We start from the raw sequence: 6,147 nt of genomic DNA, 5'->3' as shown, positions 1-6,147 counted from the left end.
TCTCACTTTCATCTTCTGTTGCTCACAACACAGCTAGTCAAGTAAAGGCTATAACTATCAGCAAATGCTTCCAAGTACATGACAGGATAAGGTAAGAGTGTCATTATTGGTATTGTCATCACTGAAAATAATGCATTTTTATTACACTGGAATATACTTCTATTTCTAAGATCTTACACAAGACAAAGGAGTGATTCCCGCCTTGATGCAGCTAGCAGTTCAAATTCAAGTTGGTCAGAATGTATAGTCACAGCGAATCAAAAGCTCATGATCATGGCTTAATGACTGTCAAAACATTATTTTTTCTTTTAAGGGAAGGCAGAGTAATTGCTATTCATGTAAAAATTCCAGAGGAAAAACAAAGGATCATCAAAAATCCATTTTACCCTTTCTGGTCAGGGAGGGACAATAAAATGCTCTAAAAGACCCTTTACATAACTCAATGGATTGATCAACACATGGTAAAGAGAAACAGGACAAATGCAAACACACCTCATTTAAACAGTTATATGCATATGCCCAGTATGATAAAATATGGCGGGCCCCATTCCTACATGTATTTCTTTTCTTTAGTAGCAAATTTTAGAGATAAAATGCAATAGCTCACAACATCCATAGTTGTGAAGACAGCATCCATTGTTGAAGACAGCAAGTGATTTTCCTTGGGTCCTTAAAACGTCCTGAATACAAATGTATTTCTTAATAAGAATATATATATATTTTTAATATAGGAAAGTTTCTAAAGACTTTAGTCAAGCAGCAGCAGATCAAGATCCTAAGAATGGATATCAAAAAATGCTGGCCTCCGTTTCAAAACACACATTGTATAAAGCAGAGTCTTTAAATGATAGCACAGCCCATCACCATCATTTGCAGCCACAGGAAATTAAAGAGCTAAAATTAAAGCTGACAGGCAGAGCTAAGCATAGCACTGCCTGCAGCACGTTATTTCCTCCGTGTCATTGCCTATGGATCTATGAAGCCTGCAGTCCACTCATCTATAGATCTGCTGGCAGCTTACAGACTGACAGCCTAAAGGCAGTTTGATACTGCAGACTCCAAAACGCAGAGCTTTGTGATCTGTCAGCAAGGCTGGTTACCAGGAACAACCTGGCAGCTCCGGAAGAGAGCTCAGCACAGGCAAAGGAGTGGAAATTAGCTGCCATTCAGCTCCTTGCCACTCTCACCATGCCCTCGCTGCTGCAGCTCCTGGGCCAGCATCTCACGGACACAGGACAATGCAGAAATTGTTGGTCATTCATTAGAGTGGTCTGAAAAGGGGAAACCAATTTCTCCGATCCTGCTTCATGTATTAAACTTAGCTCACACCTAAAGTCAACACACAGCATGGTTATTTGCCTCCATCTAGTACCAGGAGAGAAATAATTAAATTTCTACTTGTATCTCATCTTATACCTCCACCAATATTAAAAAGAGAGTTACAGAAAGACACTCTCACATTTATTTAAAGACAGAAAACACATTCTTCCTCACAAAGCAGAAGCCTTTCTGGAGTCTGAAATGTGATGAGTCTATTCTCAGAAGTACTTGGAATGAAGGGGTTTCACCATGAAAAGAGATGTTGAATAAATACCCATTAAAAAAAAAAAGTTTTTATTGTGTTACTCATCTCAGATAAAGTGGTGCCGGTCCTCCAGAGCTATCTGCTCAGCTGCGAAGTATGGTCAGGACAATGTCTCCCAAAAGCCAAAATTCTCTGGATTCCATCTGGATGACTGCATCTGGAGAGCAGGCAGTCAGAATTGACTAGGCTACACAGAACCACGGTATGATCACCAGCTCAAACATAAGATGCAGCACAATGGAGGAACTGTGCACGTGGCTGCTTGGTTCCTACACCAGTGAGATTGTGTGGTTAGGGGAGGCAGAGGATTTGAGAGAGAGACAAACGCCATAAGCTAGCAGTTGGAGTTGGCAGCTGTTTTGCACAGATCACCTTTGAGAACATTTTAATTATTCCCCGGTTTTATAGAAATCTATTTCCTCCTCCCTCTTTCTTCCGTACCTTCCATCGAGCAGACCTGCCAGCTCCAGTGTGAGCGAGCGTAGGAAGCTATTGCTCATTCCTAGCCATATGTTTCTGTCACATGTTAGTGTGCACGAGTGACAAATCCTTCTGAGCCTCTGAAAAGCTACGGGAGGTACTGCCGTTCCTCACTCCTACCTCCCTGCTGCAGTCACAGCCTTTGCTGCAGTCAAGGCAGCTCCCAAACCGGCAGGGAAAAGGAACAAGACCGACAGGCCAGGCAGATGTGGGCTGTGGGGGAACACCCTTAACCTGCAAAAGGGAATGCTCTGGCCATGAAGTAACCCCTCAGGAATTGCAAAAGCGCTGGCCACTCTGGAGAGGAAAGCGTTCCTTTCTGAAAAGTTAGCAAGGGAAAGGACGACGGTGAAACTGAAAGTCTGGCATCTCTGTTATTGGCCCTCTTTTTCCACTATCTAAGGATTTTTGCATATCTGCAGTTAACACTTTGTGTCCTTCTAGTACCATTGTCATTAGCTGCAGTAAGGCAAATGAAGCTGAAAGGTAATGCTTCAATTTTCTCTCTGTCTGGCCCTATTATATATATATATATATAATGTCCATGTTACTTTATGACAACTTTGGACGCCCACAAGACCAAAGAAATTCTGTGCCACAAGCAGAAGTAGAGAGAAGCAAACCTCAGCTAGAAGCCACATGAAAGGGAGCACTATAACAGATTTAGAGGATATGACAGAATGAGATGTTCCCTTCAGGAGTATCTTATTATCTTTGATACCTTCTCTGATGGCAATAATGACTTCTCTGGGCTGGCATACTTAACACCTGAAACTGATGTTGGTAGCTCTTGATTAATCAGAGGCTGATTAATTAAGAGCTTCCCACCAGCATCACTGCAAAGAAGGCAGAATGTTTTTTCTTTTCAATGCAGAATGAAAGACTACAGGTTTTTCCTTTTTGATGTGAAGAGTACATGGAGGCTTGAATGTCTCACTGGAGTTGGTGGGTAGTAGAATATAATCCTCTGACAGTCTGGACGTCCTGTTGTCCATACATTAACAGTACTGCTAGTTATTCTTTAAACCCAGTAGAAGAGGTGTATTTTTTTATAGCAATTTGTGATTCACTAGATGTTTCTCCCAGTTTTCAGGAGATTTTATTTTCTATGAGAGATGTCAGTTGTGCTAAGAGCTTGGTCTTTGCAACACCTCAAGAAAAAGTAACCCAGTTTTTACTCCTTTTAATCCATCCCTTCATTTCCTTTGCTTTTCACATCCTAGTGTTCTCCTCATTATTTTCAACCAATTTGTCTTCTTGGAAAAATTGCATTTCTTCCCTCTATACCCTTCCGACTTTCAGTAAATTAGCCGGTGCCTCCATGACAACAAAATTGATCATCTCTTCAAGCTGCCTCCATAGGTCTCAGGCAAACTGTCTGTTCATGGGACCTTGTCTTCTCTGACAGCTCTCTTGCTGGTTTTCCTTCAGTGCATTTCACCAGCGACTCTCTCCCTGCTAAGTTAAAGGAGACGTTTCTTTTGGTGCTTTACCTGCTTGTTCTGCCACATTTCCTCCCCTGGCTGTCAGTGATCACTCTCTTTTTATCCTGTTTGCTTCACAGACTGCTCTGACTTGATGAATCTGTTTTGAACCTTTCTATTTCTTTCTGCAGGCAGCATCAGTGGGTGCATCTCCCCTACCTTTTACTTGTTACATTTTCTCACTGGAGCCCTCCACAAAACTGGACTGAAAGATTCAGTTTTTGCATCCTCTATGTTGCCTGCCCACCACAGACAGCTCCACTGCCTACCATGTCTCATAACCTCAGTTATCCCTACACTTTATTTCCCTGATCATATCCTGCTTTGCCTCACTGGGAATTTAAAGGCAGTATTTTCCAAATAAAAAACTCAATTCCCCAGGTGTGATGGCTAAAATGCAAGAGTAAAATTCAGCTTTTACACTGCTTTCCCTCCCTCCATTTAAGTTGCTTAACAGATCAGTCAGGAAATAGATTACATAACTCAATGTTGTAGACTTATTGCTGGTTTTTTCTTTTCTTTTTTTTTTCTAATTATGCCAGACAAGATGATTGCTTCTCATATTTCCCAACATCATTTAAATCCATTAACTATTCCACAAAGAAGGTACATGTCTGGTTGCAAACCTGCCATAAGGGCAAAATAATCACTATTCATAATGTTCATCTGTTCAGTCAAATAAGTATTTTGAGAAGATTATTATTATTATTGTTATTATTGTTATTATTGTTGTTGTTATTATTATTATTTATTATTATTATTAGGATACTCTGACCTGGTAAGATGTCAAATCTTACTGCCAGAACACCTGCTAATTAGCTTTAGCTTCCTCCAGTCTCAGCCTACAAGTGGACTATAGTCTGAAATCATTTGGCTTGGGAAGCCTGTAAGACATTGTTAACTACCTTGCCCTGTCTGAACACTTCTGGAACCATGGGGATATGTTTGTCCACCGGCCTTTCAGAAAGAGGTATTTGACAGTAGGAATTTGATATTAATGTCTAGTCACTAGCTCAGGAAAAAAAAAATAATGAGGGACACTTTGGTGGAGAACAATACCTGCACTGACCAAATGTACACTGGAGAGCAATCAGATTTTCTCAGTCTGGAGGAAATAGGCATAACTTCTCCAAGTAAAGGCTGAAAAAGTCTTTTGGGTTAGAGTTAGTAAAGGAGCCATGCCTAGCAAGGTTCTGTCCCCCCACTCCCTATTGAGCAATACATCCTCTAATTACACAGAAGTTAAACAACAACAACAAAAACAGTAAAAAAAAAAAAAAAAAAAGAAAAAAAAAAAAGAAAGAAAAAGAAAAAAAAAACATACTTTTCTGTAATTCAAGACAGCTTCACTAAGACTATACAGCTGTCAACCCCCCTTTTGAGAGAGAGAGAACTGTAGTCTCATTTATACCCAGCTCCTGGAGAAGATATTTCTGTTCTAAACATCCTTTGGTAGCAGTGACAAGCAGCTGAGTAAGAGGAAGAAGTCTGTGGAGACCAGCTAACCCAAAGATTCCTCTGCTGAGTGGAGAAGCAGCCACAAGCAGCTCTGTGCTGATGCTCAAACCTCTCACCTCAGGTACCAGTACATGCTTTCTTCTAGGTGGGTTGCAGCTCACTCAGAATTTCTGCTTGTAAACAGCTTAGAAATATTCTGCATATTCCACACACGTTGTAGGTTTCACCCACAGCCACACTACAAATTCCTTGCCACTAACTGTGCAGCTATCAGCTTCTTACTGCCCTAAATAGCTCCTCTGCATCACATTTGAACACCTACCGTGCTCGAAGCTGGTATTCCCAGCCCACAGATATATTAACATTCCTGCACAGCTCCTCAGCATGGGCAATCTAGAAATAATGTAATATTATACCCTTTCTTTCTCCAATGATAAAGTTTTGCAATAAAAGACTTCTGGGTCTTCTTCTGGAGCTGGTAAAAATAAGAGGAAAAACAAACAAATAAACAACACTCAAATTCAACAATGAATTTTGGATTTTGAACAATGAAGTTGGGCCTTCTCACAGAATCATGAACATGTTTGTCATGGTGGAGAGGGTAAGTCCCTAGCATAGTTGTTGCATTGTGTAAGAGGTGCCAGGATAATTTGGCCCTAGACTTAAAAAGATGGCTCTAGTGTCAACTAAAAATATATTTGCATTCTTTCTGCCTTATTCGTAACCACACAGCTCCCATATCCCTTGTGCTCTCCCCTTCCTCACCAGGTTCTCTTTGCCCAGAGAAGCTGTGGATGCCCCATCCCTGGAGGAGCTCAGGGCCAGGCTGGATGGGGCTTTGGGCAACCTGGTCTGGTGGGTGGCATCCGCTACCCATGGCAGGGAAGTTGGAACTGAATGGGCTTTAAGGTCCCTTCCAACCCAAACCATATTCATAAGATTTAGTCACCAGTTCTCCTAAACAGGACACAACCCTCTGTCCTGGACCCAAAGAGTTTCTCAGCTCTTTCCTAGCTCCCACTTTCAAGAACCATGTCTCTCCCAGCTGTAAGTGATTCACATTTAACACACACACCAAAAAAACAACAACAACAACAACAACAACAACAACAACAACAAAAAAAAACAACTCCAATACTT

This window comes from Aythya ferina (genome assembly GCF_964211825.1).
Source record: "Aythya ferina genome assembly, chromosome: 1".
NCBI lineage: Eukaryota > Metazoa > Chordata > Aves > Anseriformes > Anatidae > Aythya > Aythya ferina.
This window is presented reverse-complemented; position numbering follows the sequence as displayed.